The sequence below is a fragment of the Poecilia mexicana genome, unplaced genomic scaffold (genome assembly GCF_051168715.1).
Source record: "Poecilia mexicana isolate PSO_F unplaced genomic scaffold, ASM5116871v1 scaffold_9, whole genome shotgun sequence".
In the NCBI taxonomy this organism is placed as follows: Eukaryota; Metazoa; Chordata; class Actinopteri; order Cyprinodontiformes; family Poeciliidae; genus Poecilia; species Poecilia mexicana.
Window position 1 is genome coordinate 15,994,654 of NW_028263378.1, and position 18,123 is coordinate 16,012,776.

The 18,123-nt window shown below is 39.4% G+C and overlaps 1 long non-coding RNA gene across 1 annotated transcript; it reads right to left on the reverse strand.

Annotated features, from left to right (window-relative positions):
* Positions 1-11: 11 nt before the first annotated feature.
* On the reverse strand, positions 12-11,684 carry LOC148157669 (uncharacterized). Its single transcript, XR_015764272.1, has 2 exons — positions 10,985-11,684; positions 12-2,806 (listed from the first exon to the last, which is right to left on the reverse strand). It is a non-coding gene; the product is annotated as an uncharacterized LOC148157669 (long non-coding RNA).
* Between the last annotated feature and the right edge of the window lie 6,439 nt (positions 11,685-18,123).

Genomic DNA, 18,123 nt, shown 5'->3' on the forward strand with positions numbered 1-18,123 from the left:
CAGAGACGTAGTTCTTGCTGCTAGGCCATAGACGAGCTGGAGATTTATTACACTTCCACGGCTTCCTCTTTACAGTTTCTTCAGTTCAATACAAAATCTTCATCATCATCATCTTGTCACAAAAAATCTCCTCGAAGTCTTAATCTCGACCTGTTTTATACTTTTCCATCTTCATCAGTGTGTGTTGGAAAGTTTCAACCAATGGCGTGCAACTGTTGTTTTGCAGAAAGATTCTGGCACGCTTTATACTGAGTGTGTATTGGACGACCTTTAAAATATTTTGGACCTCACGAACTCAACATCTGCTCCATTTCAGAATTGCTGAATAGAACAATTTATCTCAAATTGTTGATTTTATCTTGCACAAACAGACATCCTTTCCAGTAAATTCTGGCTCCATTTGCGCTTTGCACGCAAATGGAAGGAAAGAATTTGGTCAGGTTGACCTGGTGCGAAGCCAAAGTCTTCGCCGAGGCGCCAGTGTCATTTTTCCGCCAAACAACTCCTTAGATAGTATTTCCGCTCTTACATAATCCCCCCTATTCCGCTTTCAAGTGGAATCCTAATTAACCTTAGCAGTTGTTTGGTTAATTGCTATACTAAGTTTACATATCTACCTGTGAGTACAACTCTGTATATAAACCTTAGAAATATATATAGAAGTCACTTAAAAGTGAAATAAAATGAATAGTGGGGGCAACATTGTTTCATGAGTTACTGTAACTAATACAACAATTCCAATACATTGATTAAACATTGCTTGGTCATTGCTTCCATGATTGTTCTTCCATCTGTATAAGGTCGAAAAACCCTGTTGGCCTTTTGTTGCTTTCCAGGGAAAAAATTACCTTATGGTCCCCGCTCGCCATGGGCGACCACCAGTATTCCATAATCTGGCACAAATGTAACACAATCATGGATCCACAGTGACCAAAATCATAGATATACATGGTAACAATAGTACTTCAACATTGATACATAATCTTGATGACAATTATGAAGAAGTGTCCATGACGCACATATAATCTGAGTGATTGTGTGATTTAAATGCTAATCATAATGATCAAAGTATTGGTCGCTTAATGCTTGTGCTCATCCACGCTCTCTTACATTATCATTCATACTCACATTCTTGTTCATACTGTCTCACATTCATTCTCATTCACACGTGTTCCTAGTGTGTTAACTATGTGTGGGCCACCCGTGTTGTATTGTATTTAATGTGTATATAATATGTGTAATAAGTATGTGTAATGGTGTATGCAAACAGTGTCTTTCCCATGAGTCCGTTTATTCCAACCCAAGTTCGACTTCATTTCCCTTGAACCTTTTTGATCTTTCAACATTCCATAAGCCATTTTAATTCAGGCATCAATTGTCCTTGAGCTCAGCAGTCCTTCGAATCGGTCATAGGTTCACTGGTCCGGGCGGCCTTGTGCTTAGTCCGTCTGATGTTTACCGTCCTTGGTCATCCATCTGTATACAGTCCCTACAATCCATTTCCTCATGATAGGGATCACACAACACACAAGCAGAAAAATAACAATTAGTATTACTACCAGTGTTATTCCTATTTTAACTACAAAGGCTCCCCATTCACCTAAAATTTCCTCCAGACTTTTCCATGACCAAGTGTTCTTTCCTGCATTTTCTTTGAATTCCGATTTCAGTTTCTTCAACTTAGTCATTACTGCTCTAAATGTACCTTTTGGTGAGGTATTCATAGGGATATAAGTACAGCATTCATTAGCAAACATATGACAAACTCCTCCCATATTGGCTAAGATCCAATCTAACGCTTGTCTGTTTTGTTTTGCCATTCTACTGGTTTCATGGAGTTGTTCTCCTAGGGCCATAAATCCTTCAACTGTAAAGTTGATCATTCTCTGTTGATTGTAATAAACATAGTTAATCCATTCAACATTTTTGTTAATTGTGATCCAAGGTAAGATAGATTCAAAACCTGCGCGGAGTTCATGCTGCGCTTTGAATTCATCTGGAATTCCTCTTGGTTGACCTATAAGATTTAAATATACTCCTTCATTCAACCCATAATCCCCCAGGCTTCTACGAAGCCTTGTTTTATTGTTGTGCATTCCTACTAAGTCTTTAACTCCTTCATACACTAGGGTTACTGGTAATTTAATTTTATGAATTAGTTAGAAATTCGGTATCTGTTAAACTTGCTGTCCATTTCCATTGTAAGTGCACATATCTAGTTTTACGAATCAATTTTGTGGGTACATTTAAATTGACACTTGCTGGAAAGAACACTGGTATGTACTTGTCTGGATTTCTATAAGTTGTGTGATACTTATCTTTGTCATTGGGGATGGATCTTGTGTTGTGAACAGTCATCGTTGAATCACCGTTTGTCCCCCCTGGAGGCTGTCTTTGAGTCCATTCTCTGTCACTGTGGTTCGTCGTGGTTGGTTTGGTCCATAGTGTCGGCTGCAGATTGTGTAAGTTCGTCTCTGCCGTCACTGCTGCTTGGTTCACCACTTCTGTCAATATCCACAGTTGGACAGTTATCAGTATCAGTCTCATCGCTGTGAGGCTTCTGCTCATTTTCTTTGTGAAACTCAAGTCTCAGTTTGTCTTTATTTTGAACTTTAGTGCAATGAGTCAAATGATGCCAAGTGGTACTTCCTTCTACTTGGACAGCCGTTGGGGTTGCTCTCTTGACTTCATAAGGTCCTTCCCATCGGGCCTCATGCCATCTCCGTCTGTACACCTTGATGTACACCAAATCTCCAGGTTTCACCGGTGGTTCCCACACCGTCGACTCTGGACTTCTGGATTTTTCCTGCAAATAGATAGCTTTATGGATAGCAGTTAGTTGTTCAACATAGTCTTTCAACTCAGTTTGCAATTGCTCAAGGGGAGGTCCCTTGAAAGGTAACCTCCATTGCGGCACAGGCATAGGTCTGCCAGTCAGCATTTCATGCGGTGTTAAATGCGTGCTTCTGTGCATTTGCATGCGATAGCTCATTAATGCTAGTGGCAAAGCATCTACCCAGTTTAGTTTAGTTGATGCACAAATTTTCCGAAGCTTTGCTTTCAACGTGGCGTTGATGCGTTCCACCATTCCCTGGCTCTGAGGGTGGTAGACTGCACCAAAACGTTGTTTGATCTGTAGCTTTTGCAAAATGCCTTTAACAACTTTTTGTACAAAAGCTGAACCATTGTCTGAACTGATTTCAGATGGAATACCAAATCTTGGAATTACTTCTCTTGTCAAAAATTTGATAACTGTGTCTGCTCCTAAGGTTTTTGATGGTACTGCTTCGACCCATCGACTGAAACGATCAATTATCACCAACATGTACCTTTTACCTTGAACTGGTTTGAGCATGTCTACATAATCTATCACCAGGTGTTTGAAAGGTCCATCTGGAACTGGAATGTGTCCAATACCTGGTTTTATGCCTTTCCGAGCATTATTTTCGGCACATATTTCACACTGGCTTAGAATTTCATCCACCATGTCTTGCATGTATGGAGACCAGAAACCTTGTTCTTTCAATTTTTCCATGACTTTTCCTCGGGCACAGTGGTCTAAGCCATGGGCTTCTGAGACCAATAATGTTAATAATGCTACTGGTGCTATTAGTAGGCCTTGGTGTGACCTCCATAAGCCATTTTCACTCATCGTAGCACCTCTTCGTGCCCAAAGATCACGTTCACTGTTACTTGCTTGTTGTTGCATCAAAATGACATCTTCCGGTGTTACAGCTGGTTCTAAAGCTATCACAGGTGCCAAGATGGCCATTTGGCTCCTGGACGCCATTTTTGCCAATTCATCTGCCATGTTGTTACCTCTCACAACGATGTCATTGCCTTTGCGATGTGCTTGACACTTGATCACTGCCAGCTTCGAAGGAAGCATCATGGCAGCAATTAATTCTTTCAGTTGTGCTTCGTGTTGCACTGGGGTTCCGTCTGCTCTTTTGAAACCTCTTTGTTTCCAAATTGCGGCAAATAAAAAGCATACGCCGTGGGCATAGGCTGAATCAGTGAACACATTTGCGACTTTTGACCTAGCCATTTTACAGGCTTCAGTTAATGCTTTAAGTTCCGCAAGTTGTGCAGAACATGGTTGGTCACATCTTTCAGCTTTGATGGTTACAAAATGTTCACCTATTTGTTGTACCACTGCAAAACCTGCGTGGTTTCCTAGGTGGTCTCTGAAACATGACCCATCAACAAAGTATGTGACTTCTGCGTCAGGCAATGGAGTGGATTCCAAATCAGGTCTGAGTCTTGTGTATTTCATTGTTTCTGCTACACACTCATGTGGTTCTCCGTCACAATCCAAAGGAATCACATTTGCTGGATTGTTGGTGATACATCTTTGAATAGTTATGTCAGGATATATCAGAAGTAGCATATACTGCAAACTTCTTGCTTGTGTTACGACAAACTTTCCTAGATTTATTAACTCTGCGATTTTGTGGTGAGTTAATATTGTAACTGGATAACCCATTGTTATGGTTGAAGCTTTTTCATAAGCATGGTAGACTGCTGCTAGCCCCTGATAACATGGTGGCCAGCCTTGTGCTACATTGTCCAACTTTGTGCTGTAATAAGCAATTGGTTGTTTTCTTCGACCTGTACATGTTTCTTGCATCAAAACTGCTGTGACATACATGTCTTTTTTGTTCGCAACATATAGGTAGAATGGTTTGTCATAGTTTGGAACTGCTAGTGCAGGTGCACTCTGCATTTCACATTTTAGAGATTCAAATGCTACTTTTGCTTCTAAAGTCCAATTTATCAGATTCTTTTGGTTTTGATGACCTGGTTCTTTCATGAGTTCTCTGAGTGGTGCTGTTTTTTCTGCATAACTTTCTATCCAATCAGCATTGAAACCTGTCATACCGAGAAATGTCATCATTTCTCCAACTGTTCGTGGACATGGAGCTTTGCTGACACCCTCTAGTTGAGAAGGTGATATGCCAATGCTCCCTTCTGAGAGTTGTCTACCCAGGTATTCTACCTGTGTCTGACAATACCGTAATTTGTCATTGGAGGCTTTGTAACCTCCTTCAGCCAGTCTTTCAAGGACTTTTATCGAATCCTGATGGCAATCATCCAATGTAGGTGACGCAATTAGAATGTCATCAACAAATTGTAGCAATGTGCTATTTATTTCCAATCCTTCTAAGTCCTGTCTGAGTGCTTGATTGAACAAATGAGGGCTGTGTTTGAAACCTTGAGGTAATCGAGTGTAGCTGTACTTCTTACCTCTGTAAGTAAATGCGAACAGGTATCGAGATTGTTCCGCTAAAGGAATGGTGAAAAATGCTGAACAAAGATCAATTACCGTGAAAAATTTTGCTTCAGCAGGGATTGCGGTTAAAAGTGTGTGTGGGTTGGGCATTTCTGCCGATGATCTGTCTTCTACTACATCGTTTATTGTGCGAAGGTCATGTACCAGGCGATACTTTGACTTATCTGCTTTCAGAACTGGAAAAATTGGCGTATTGCATGGACTTTCAATTTCCACCAACACTCCTGCTGTTAACAATCCTTCAATGGTTTTGCTGATTCCTTCTTCTGCTTCTGGTTTTAATGGATATTGAGGACGAAATGGAAGTTTAGCATTTGGTTTCAGTTCAACTTTAAATGGTTTAGCTGATTTCACTAATCCTACATCTGTTTCATGTTTTGACCATACTGATTCAGGAACTAGCTTTAACATGTCCTGCATTAATGGGTTTTCAACTGACTCATCTTTTTCTTCTGTTTGTTTTGTGTCATTAATCGGTACTGTTACCACCTGTGGTTTTGCTGTCATAGTAGTTTCACTTATTATTTTAATCATTGTTGCATCTTCTGATTGGAAAATTAATGGGCTTTCTGTCTGTTCCCATTTAATCTGTGTTGCAATTTTCATCATTGGTCCAAGATCTTTGGCATGAAAGTTTTTATTTACAAACAAGGTTATGTGGGGTACAGATTCTGCAACGTTGTACCATTGTGAAATGAAATCATTAATTTCTACATTTAGCGCTGCTCCTTGTCTCCCAACAATGATATATTGGGACTCAAGGTTCACCGCTTCACCTTGTGTTTCCTTGTCCCATTGTTCTTCAAACTCTGTACTTTTTGAAATGTCATAGTACATTGTGCAATGATAGTCTAGAAATGGTTTCTTAGCTTCTGGAATTTGAATTTGAATGTACTGTCCCCATTTGGAAATTACCTCTTCAATAGAGTTATTAATGTCTCCAAGCCAATAAACTTTGGCTTCATGTTGTTGCATGAACATTTGAAGATCCACACCTTCTTTTTCAACATACACACCTTGAGGAGAACACCAGATTTTTATTTTTAATTTACATAGAGCGTCTCTTCCCAACAGGTTTATTGGGGTTTGATCAGATACCAAAATTGGTATTTTTATTTCATTGTCATTTGTTGTAATTCGAACAGGAGCTGTCATTTGGATTAATTGTCTTGTTCCCGAGAACCCTACTGTTGATACAAATTTATCAGACATGGGGAGATGCGTTGCATAGTTTGGACTTACACAAGTGTAAGCTGCTCCTGTATCGACCAACATTGGAGTTTCTCTGTTTTCAATTTGAATTTTCAATATTGGTTCATCGTCAGCACCTGTAGTTAGAATTGGGTACTGACTCTCTCCCCTAGGGTCCTCTGGGCATCCCTAGTATCCAAAATTTGGTGGATTGTATTGAGCTGATGAATTTTGTTGAACTGGTGGATCGTATGGGACTCCTTGAGGATCGTATGGAGTTCCCTGTTGATTATATGGAACTGCTTGGTGATTGTATGGGGCTGTCGGTGGACCTGGTCTGGCTCTGCCACGCGGCCGTCTTTGGAATGAATTGTCACCATTTCGGCACTGGTCAGCACGATGTCCGAAACAACCACATGTCCAGCATGCTCCGGGTGCTCTGGGCAGACCACCTCGTCCCCTGTTAGGCCATGAAGGGCTTCTTTGCTGTCTTCCTCGAGGCACAAATGGACGAGAGTGCCATGGTTGTGAATAAATATTCACCACTGGTTGAGAAGGCTGAGTCATTTGCAAAGTTGGAGTATACATCTGTGGCGCTGAATTCACAGAGTTAGGAAGGTTGGCTACATTTGGGGCAGGATGCTGGTCCCCCCTTACCACTGCAGCTTGGGTCTTAGTCTTGTTTTTTTCTTGAAGTTCTCCAAGCTGTAATTGAGCCAATTTCCTTTGAATGTTTTTGTCTTGGTCAGTGCGTTTTTGTTCATCTTTTCGGTATTTTTCTATTGCGTGTACCACATGATCACGAAATTCTTTGTGTGGCATAGACATCAGAGCCACCACCTCTTCGAGTTTGGTGCGCACTGGCTCAGGCATTACATCCACCAATGACTTTCGAAACACACCTGCAATCATTGGGTACTCGTCAACATCAAACTCCATTATTTCGTTCCACCTTCTCAACTGCCTGGCAACGTAGGATGCTGGATTCTCCGAGTCACCAATTGGTTCCGCTTTCATGTTCTTAGGGTCCACTTTGTTTGGAAATTCTGCCCTCAAGGCTGCCCAGATCATTGTCCGGCATGCATTTAGTTCAATCCCGTCTGCTCTTTCTTGTAGCATCCAGGGATGATCCTTCAAAATGTTCTGCATGGTGGGAATTCCAACAACTTTTGCTAGAATGGCTTTGATGTCTCCAAGTGCCAACATTTTGCCAACTGTCTCTTCTTCAAGTGCTCTTATCCATCTTCCTGCACCATTATGAATGTCTGGCAACCGCGAGACTAACCCTACCAGATCCATCGAGGCAAATGGCAAATATTGAGCAATATCTCCTTTTAATATGATTGGTAATTGTTTTGAGGGGTCATAACGATCAGGTTTGCGTATGTCAGGTCTGGATCTCAAATCGTATTCTTTTTGGTTTGGGGCTTTTTGTTCTTTGACCGGAGTGCTTGTACTTGGACCAGCCATTGCTCCGTCTTCACCATTATCACATCTTGACTCTGTTTCAGCTAATCATACAAGGCCAATTTCTTCCTCTATTTCCTGTATCTGTGTTTGGTTTGCTTTATGTTCTATATTAAAGACTTCTGGACCTAACTTTAACCAATAAGCATCTCCGCTTCTGCGTCTTTTCAGATGACCCGCGTAGCCATCAAAAAATTTATTATTATTACTTCCAGCATAGCAGTCAAGAATTTTAATATTTCCAACTGTCCGTGTTGTGGAACATCCGGCACCAGAGGTTTGACTTCTGGTTTGGATTGGCGGTAATGATGTGTCATATCTGCCAGCTGGCTTATAGCCATCTGCATTTGCATATGACGTCGGTAGTTCCATGCTTTTTGAGTGCTTATTATTTGTGCTACTGTCTGAAGCACCTGTGCTCGTCTGTGGTGCACCTCTGGGTGGAGCTGGTGTTTGAACCACTGTTGATCGTGGTGTGTGCCCTGTAGAGAGTCTATCTAATTGAGTTTCCATCTCATTGTTTTTACCTTGTTTAATTTCCCTACTTTGATCATCATTCCTGTATCCAAAATCACCTGTGATATTCAGAACTCCTGTCAGGGCTGGATACAACCCAGCAGGGTTCATTTGATCATCATCTGGTTTTTCATAATTATTTTTCAGCTCAATTACCTGCTGTTTTAAGTTTTTCCGGTATTTTTCACCTTCTTCCTTGAATAGTTGTAAAATGTTTAATTCTAGTTCTCTTTTGGCTTGTCTTTTCTTTCCTTTGTTTTTTGCTTTGTAGTCTGCAATCCGAGTTTCCATTTGTTCACAAAGGGATAAGTCAAAGCTCCCATTTTCTGGCCATGGGCACAGAAGTCCTTGCGTTCTCTTTTGCCACTTCTTAGAAATTTTTGGAATTTGAGAAGCATATTCTGGGTTTTTTGAACCAATAATGACAATAGGTATGTTGCTCATCTTGCTTATTTAGCAGTTGTCTCACTATTAGAATTCTGTCTTTTGCAGTTTTGTTGTCCTTTAACTTTTTAATTTTTCCAATTTAGTAAAAAATAAGTTGATTTTTAGTTAGTTATTCTTATAATATTTGTTCCTTGTAGTCTTATTGCTTATAGTTGCTAAATATTAAGTGTGTTAAGTATTCTTCAATAAGTGTAACTGTTAACCAAGTTTTTTTTTTTTACAGTTATTCAACTCTATTTACAGTAAAATATACATTTGAAAAATGTTTAACATAGTTCAGTGTCACAGAAACAATGATTATTTGGATAAAAGTCTGTATTATGTGAGTCAACTCAAGGTTTTAGGCTTAGACCTGTTCACCGTTGTAAGCAGAGGAGAGAAAAAAAAGAAAAACTAAACTTCAGTCTGCTTCAGTCCGAAATGAGCAAAGGTGGGGGCCAACCTTGCGTAATAGGAAGTGGGCCGTCTTAAATACTATGGACTACAAATGGGTGTTAACAAAGAATGGTCTCGAATCACGACAGATCTGGGACCGAATGACGTGTTGTGGACAGAAAGAGAGAGAATAAGAGAGAGAGAGAGAGAGAGAGAGAGAGAGAGAGAGAGAGAGAGAGGGGCAGGATAGGGGCAGGCAAGAGAGAAAAAGTGAGAGAGGAAAGAGAGTGAGGAGGGAGGAAGGGAGGTCAAGGGATAGGGAGAGAAGGGGTGGGAGGGAAAGTTCATGTGTGTGTATTTCTGGGGATTCAGCCAAGAAACTCTTTTCTTTCTCCCAACTTTTCTGAAATATAGCAGCGAGATATGGATATTTCCTATCTATATTGCACAGCATAAAATTAGACGTTACAACAGCGTTAACAATTGCAGTCAAAATGAAGACCAAATTTCAACTTTAATACAGAGCACGGCGGCTTCTAATGCTCAACATTACTTTGAAAGCAGTCAGTTATTTAATAAGCCAAAAAGCCAAAAACATGCACATTTCAGATTTTTACAATATATACAGGCATGCCAATCAAATACTTACACAATAGACAACATACATTCCCAATTATTCAGCATTCATCTCAGCAACATTCATTCCATTTGCATTTCTACTCCTTATTTTTTCCTTACTCCTTCTCCTCCCCGGGGATTCTAGTTAGTGTAATTATATTTATTAATATATTTATTATAAATATATAAAATTTAGTTGGCTGTTTAGCCGCTGTCCAATTTTAATGTGTGCACACAATTAATTATATTAGGACTTCAGTTATTTTAGCCAAGGCTGACAGAAACACTTAAACTCCTCACCAAAACTCAGACAAAGAAATTAAAGAACATTTACTGCAGTTTAACTCACAAAGTAATCTGTAAAACTCTATTTTCTTCACTTGAACTTCTTTATTCACTTTTTACTCATTTTCAACTCAATTTCAGGCCACACATCATCTCATGGAGGACTTTGGTTTCTCCCACCAGACGACCTTTTTGCTCTCTTCGTGGATGGGATATGCCGTGGTCACTCCTTGGAGAAAAACATGTTCCTCCGCTAAGGAAACTCCGTTGTCTCTCTCATGGAGACATTCGGTGGTCTCACAGAAAAAAGAAGAACTGTCCTCTCCTGGCCTCTTCTTATTCTTATTCTTTATTTTTATAGCGCTTTTCACAGAGATCCCAATCTCTCTTCGTGGCTCAGCTGGTTTGATGTTAAAGTTAAGGTTCTTGGCCTCCTGCCAAATTTAACAAATCGTGATATGTTATTTATTAGTCAGCTCAATGAAAGTGCCTGTTCAGAAGAACTACACCAGATTGGCTGATATATGGTAACTTATAATAGAAGAGAATTCCTTGTTACCGTCACCAAAACGGGTGAGACCAGACTGAAAAAGTGCTTATTTTCCAAGCTGCATGTTTCCAGAATGTATGAGATACCTATGAGTCTCAGATTTTTGGCAGCTCGTTCTTTGCGCAAAGAAATTACTCGCCTATGGTAAGCAGAAAGAACTTAATCACTCTTTTTAGCACTTCAGACCGCCAGCAGACAGGAAACCGTTCTGTTTTTAACAAGTAAAAGAGATAAAAGCTTACCTCTTTCCTGTGATTGGGCCCAGACGGCTCCCGTCCGCAGTCAGGCTGAAGCGAGTCACCTTCCTTCTCCTGGTTGTTCAATTATTCATTCAAACGTCGGGTGTCACCACTTTTATTGAGGATTAGAAAGGTGGCTATACTCTTAAATATCTAAGTAAAAGAAATAACGCACAGAGACGTAGTTCTTGCTGCTAGGCCATAGACGAGCTGGAGATTTATTACACTTCCACGGCTTCCTCTTTACAGTTTCTTCAGTTCAATACAAAATCTTCATCATCATCATCTTGTCACAAAAAATCTCCTCGAAGTCTTAATCTCGACCTGTTTTATACTTTTCCATCTTCATCAGTGTGTGTTGGAAAGTTTCAACCAATGGCGTGCAACTGTTGTTTTGCAGAAAGATTCTGGCACGCTTTATACTGAGTGTGTATTGGACGACCTTTAAAATATTTTGGACCTCACGAACTCAACATCTGCTCCATTTCAGAATTGCTGAATAGAACAATTTATCTCAAATTGTTGATTTTATCTTGCACAAACAGACATCCTTTCCAGTAAATTCTGGCTCCATTTGCGCTTTGCACGCAAATGGAAGGAAAGAATTTGGTCAGGTTGACCTGGTGCGAAGCCAAAGTCTTCGCCGAGGCGCCAGTGTCATTTTTCCGCCAAACAACTCCTTAGATAGTATTTCCGCTCTTACAATCTCTGTCATCCAGTGAAGACACTCTAAAGGAGTTTCCCACCTGTTATCAGGAGGTAAATTTAAATGTAGGTTTTTAAGTAACGCATAATCATACCAAAAGTAAAAGCATCTAAATTTTGGATTTTTATTTATGTTCAACTTTAAATGTTTGTCCTGTGACCTAACTGACGAAGGTCCAAGAGGTCTCCAGAGCATCATCCTCAGAGAGCTGCAGCACCAACAGATGAAGCTGCAGGCAACAGAGTATTATCTACAGCAGGAGTGTCCAAAGTCGGTCCTAGTGGCCCGGCATCCTGCATGTTTTAGTTCTCTCCCTGGTTTAACACACCTGCATCAAATGATGGCTCGTTAGATGGCCTAAGAAGAACATTGACAAGCCGAAAAGGTTGTTTCTACCACCAGGAAGAGAATAAGACATGCAGGATGCCGGGCCACTAGGACTGACTTTGGACACCCCGATCTACAGACTTTGTCAGGAGCAGAGAGCGTTACCTTTGACGACGACTTCAGTAGTGACTGATAATAGTCATATATATATAGTTTGCTCATAAGTCACAAAGAGACACCTTACAATTTGTTCTTGTGCTTTCATGTTTCCAAATGGGAAGTGTTTTATCTTGTTGATTCTTTTTTTAAAATAGTTAATTTGTTTGTGCCTTTGTATTTTCTAAAAGGGCTTACTAGATCTGTAATTACTTCCACAGTGTGTTTCTTTTTCACTTATGTTTCTGCACATCTAGTGTATTTTCTAGGTAATAAGAGAAATTGTAGTTAATTTAATAGTTTTACTATTTTTACTTCAAGTGGAATAATAACACTTGTGCTTATGTTGAGCAGTTAAATGGCTACAATGCTACGTTAAGCAGTCCCAGTGATTCTGCACTATCTAACATAACCAAGACATCTTTTTGGATCTTCTACTTTTCTTTTCTTTTTTTATTAATATGTGCAGCTCTGACTTATTTCTTAATCCAAAGAATACACAAAGTGTGTACTGGTGGAACAGTTTCTTATCCATGGTCAATTGAATGCGGTTCAGTTTGTCTGTCAATGTCTATTAAAAAGAAATAAGTTAAATAAAATTTCAGTACTTGTCAACTGCCAACTCTCCTGACCTGAACCCCATAGAGAATCTGTGGGATATTGTGAAGAGAAAGTTGAGAGACGCAAGACCCAAAACTCTGGATGAGCTTAAAGCCGCTATCGGAGCATCCTGGGCTCCATAACACCTCAGCAGTCCCACAGGTTGATTGCCTCCATGCCACGCCGCATTGAAGGCTGCAAAAGCATTCCTGACCAAGTATTGAGTGCATAACTGAACACGATTATTTGAAGGTTGACTTTTTTGGTATTAAAACACATTTCTTTTATTGGTTGGATTAAATATGCTAATTTTTTGAGACAGGGATTTTGGGTTTTCATGAGCTGTATGCCAAAACTATTAGTATTAAAACAATAAAAGACCTGAAATATTTCAGTTGGTGTGCAATGAATCTAAAATATATGACAGTTTAATTTTTATCATTACATTATGGAAAATTATGAACTTTATCACAATATGCAAATTTTTTGAGAAGGACCTGTAGACCTAGCGTTATTTATGCGTGTCTAGGTTCAACAGTTGACAGGTGAAAAAGGAAGCCGACTAAGGTTTGGTAGAACTTTCTGTCGGTGTCATTTAGTTGAAATGCTTCAGATTTGGACCTAACTTCTTTTTTAAAACAGCATCCCAACTTAGTGAAATAATCTTAACATTAACTTGGTATTTGGATGCATTTATAAACCAAAAGGGGTAGACCTCTATTTCAACTACAATAATTAGATGGACACAATTTAACTTACATTCTCTTTATGCCTTTTCTCTGCAAGCTTATGAAATGATGAAATGAACCACAGAGGCCTGAGGCCTCAGGCAGATCATTCTTTTTCCACTAGAACAGATTTAGAGTCGGGCTACAGAGCTCAATTCTAGAGAAAATGCATCTTTGAACCATTACTTTCATAAAGCATTGGAAGATTAAGCCATCTCTACCACTCAATTTGAGATTAGTGATGGAGTTAGGGTTAACCCTAACCCCAATCTAACCTTAGATTGTTTTTATACAGTTTAACATAGTGTTTCTCTAGGAGAAAAGCACTATGTCAATCAAACATAATTTAGATTACTATACTAATGTAGTTTAAATTACAGTAGACTCAAACTGATTCAATATTAATTTACTAAACTGTAATGTTTCTGGGTTTCAATCTGGGTTTCCTTTCATACACAAAATAAGCTGCAAACTTTAACTTAAATAATTAACCTTAGACAGGTAAAAATGCTATTCAAAATACTTCTCCATAAAACATTTTTATGTGTAAATACTGATCACGCTGAATAAAACACATAACAAATAGCTTCACACAGTTCTACAAGTGTGTAGGAAACGAATCTGTTACACAGTTTAACCTTGCGTCATGCCTTACAGACAACACACAGGGCAAACTTGACCAGCCTACAATGACGACCAGCTTGTCAGGCAAAAAGTCTTTATAAATCCCATCATGGCTCTTTCTGTAATCAAACGAACAGTTTCACTACATTTTGAAGTAACATTTCTGAGTGTATCGTTGACCTTGATCTTATTTGGCTACAGACAAATACGGTTGTCATCTTATTGAAAACCTTATTACCCCCCACCTCCCACAACGTGCTGATAGTGTTCCTTTCTTCTCTTAATCAGTGCCGTACGATGGCTGCGTTCCATTTCAGATTCCCGCCGATCAGCCGTACAATAATTTCTAGAACCAACTATGCGGAGCTGGGATGCTTATAAAAAGTCTATCTATCTGTCACAAATGCCATACACAATTTTAAACACACAAAATATACATTTGCATTTATATATCTATATACTTGTCCATCCATCCATTTTCCTTCACCCTTGTCCCTCAGTGGGGTCGGGAGGGGTGCTGGTGCCTATCTCCAGCTCACGTTCCGGGCGAGAGGCGGGGTACACCCTGGACAGGTCGCCAGTCTGTCGCAGGGCAACACAGAGACACACAGGACAAACAACCATGCACACACACACTCACACCTAGGGGCAATTTGGAAAGGCCAATTAACCTGACAGTCATGTTTTTGGACTGTGGGAGGAAACCGGAGAACCCGGAGAAAACCCACGCATGCACAGGGAGAACATGCAAACTCCATGCAGAAAGACCGGGGCCGGGAATCGAACCCAGAACCTTCTTGCTGCAAGGCGACAGCTCTACCAACTGCGCCACTGTGCAGCCCATACTTGTCCTGATATATATATATAAATGCAAATTTATATTTTATGTGTTCTTCAAAATTGTGTATGGCATTTGTGACACATTTTACATCCTGTTTTGTCCTAAATACACAATATTATCTTGACTTATTAAGTGTTAAATGATAAACTGACTGCAGTCATTTTTACCACTACACAAACAATGAAAATCTCTCGTAGTGCTTCAGTTTCTTAGAAAAGTCTAAAAATCAAAACAGAAAAAAAGTGACAGTTTCAGATTAAATGTGTGGCTTATATTAATTATAAAAGGCACAGTGTTAAATAATAAGTGTTGAATCACCTTTAAAAAGTCCAAACATCAAAATCAGCATTCCTTTGCTGATAAACGGCCTAATTTCGGTATTTGGAGTTCTATCTCTATATTTCTATGTTTCTGTGCAAATGCTGACTTTTTGTATGAATTTGTTTCACCCAAAGATGTTGTGACTTATGTGCTATAAGTATTACTGATTCATGTTGTAATGCCCGTTTTTGTCCTCATAAAAAGATAAAGACAAATATAAAGACAGAAAAGGAGTCTGGTAGGTCAGTAATTAAAGCCACAAAGTTTATAAGTAAACAACTGTGCTTATTTTTTGCAGACCACTGCCTCCCTTATCACCCCTCCCCCCATCTACTTATCTGTACCTTGGCATGTTTGACTGGGGTGGGGATGTACTGTCACAGGGTGGATTAGTTAAACTTTTAGACTTACCGCATTAGTTCTACGCCCAGGGATTGATTTTGGGTACTACATTTCCACCAACCTAAATAACAAGAAAAGGAAAAAAACAATTTTAAAAACAAAATAAGAAATGAAGTCAAAGCGTGTACACTTGAAAACTGAAAACTAGTGTGGTGACTGTCATATTTTATAATCCTTCTAAACTTTATTCTTCTTTACATGGATTAACACATTTTCTCAAATTAGTTTAACATTAACTTTAACCACTTTACACTGGCCACATAAATGGAAACTAAGCCCAAAACAAGTTGTCTTTGCTTATAAACAGTCTATATAGTTTTTCTGTTTTTGTGAGAATTTTGACATTTTAGGGCTGGACTCCTTAAGTCGCGAGTTCAGTTTCTTCTGGGTTCGATTCTCGGCCCAAGGTCTTTCTGCATGGAGTTTGCATGTTCTCCCTCTGCATGGTGGGTTCTTTCCGGGTTCTCCGGCTTCCTCCCACAGTCCAGAAACATGACTGTCAGGTTAATTGGTTTCTCTAAATTCTCCCTAGGTGTGAGTGTGTGTGTGTGCATGGTTGTGTGTTCTGTCTGTTTCTGTGTTGCCCTGCGACAGACTGGCAACCTGTCCTGGGTGTACCCTAGCAACACTCACGACCACAATAGGGACAAAGGTGTAAGAAAATGGATGAATGTAAAGAAAACAAAACTTACGCCACCCTGACTTAAGGAGACGGCATGGTCAGCAGGTGACATGAATGCAGATGTGGCTGATCTACGGGCAGGGGTGGGGGAAGGAGAGATGACGGAGTGGGAGGAGAGGCAGTTGGAGAGATGCTTCTGGGTCTTTTCTTCTTCTGAAAAGACTGAGAGGATGGGACAACAGGATGAGAAACAGGAACCAAATCAAGCACTATCACAGTCTCTTCCTGGTTCTCTGGTATCATCATTGGATGCTCCTCAGCTATGGTCTCTGTCTGTTCAAAGATCAGGTTCTCAGCTCTTTACTTCTCTTCATCTGGCTTGCAACAGCAATAAATAACAGACAGGAGAAAATAAATGTGCCTGTACTGACGCAAGTTCATTTTTAATTCAAGTAAATGACCTAGCTGCAATCAGTGTATTCAGACAGGGTTCAGAACTTTAAAGATCATCACAGCCTAGGGACACTGATGTTTTTAGCAACCCTCCAATATTACAAAGTGGCAACAACAAGCATGACTATAAACATTATTATGTGACTTTATCACGGCTAATTAAACGTATTAAGCACAGGTACAGTGTACAGGAACAATTAGCCTCCAAGAGGCTAATTTAGCTAGCGTCCACCGTATATTTTCCGGCAAAAAAAATGTTACAAACGTGTCTTCAACCATTCGCATCACAGTCCTACTGCCATTAAGTCCTAAAAAAAAACCATCAGTAATTTAATAACGTAACACTTTGGAGTTATTTTTGGTTTTAGAGTACAAAAACATTTTGACAGATGCAGGTTTCTACTCACCGGAGTGTAAGTGTCGCATAGGATGACGTCAGCTTATTCTTCTTCTTGGGTTTTTGTGGGATCCGTCCTTATTTTTATTTCAATCGAACATATTAAAAGGTTTACAGAACAGTTTGCATGCAATCACAAACGAAAACACATCTTAATTTTTCTTAAATTTATTTGGTGTAAATCATTGATATCATACTCAAAAATAGTTTTTTTATTTTTTTATTTTTATTTTTTTAAGGCTTTTAAATCAAGCTAACAACAAGCACAACAAAACTCCTCCGGTTTTATATTTTACGGAGTTATTTTTAAATACCGAATTTGTAGTAAATATTCTTAATATCCTGTTCAAACTAGCACATAAATTGTAAATAAAGGTTTTAAAAAAAATAGAATAGACACGTCATCTTATTCGTTCCTAAGTCGTCAGTATCGGACGCTTAGGGAACCGTACAGCATTCAATGAGAGAACCCTTCGCGTCACATATTGACGCCAAGGGGGTACCCTCGGCGTCAATATGTGACGCCGAGGGTACCTGCCCAAGCGTCAATATGTGACGAGTTGGGAGTGAGAATGTGTTGAATAAAACAAACGAACCGAATCCTACCTAAAACAGAGAGAAGTTATCGCCTTATAATGAGTTCCCCAAATTAAAGTTTTTGCAAAACTTCCTAGGTCACAATTTAAATAGTTGACTTGCAATTTCAACAAAGAGCTTTTTAACTTGTCGATTAAAAAAAGCAACTGTATAACCAACAGCCAAATTACATGAATTTCCCGAACAGGATCAATGCTCACTCGCACCAGAACAAAGCCTGAAACATGTTAAATAAAAGAGTCTCAACTCGGCTATTGTGATGTTTCAAGCAATTAGTCAGTTACTTAGAACATTTAAGAGATATTAAAGTTAATTACGCCAAATTACAGTATTAAATTAACAAATTATGAAATTACCGTTAATTACCG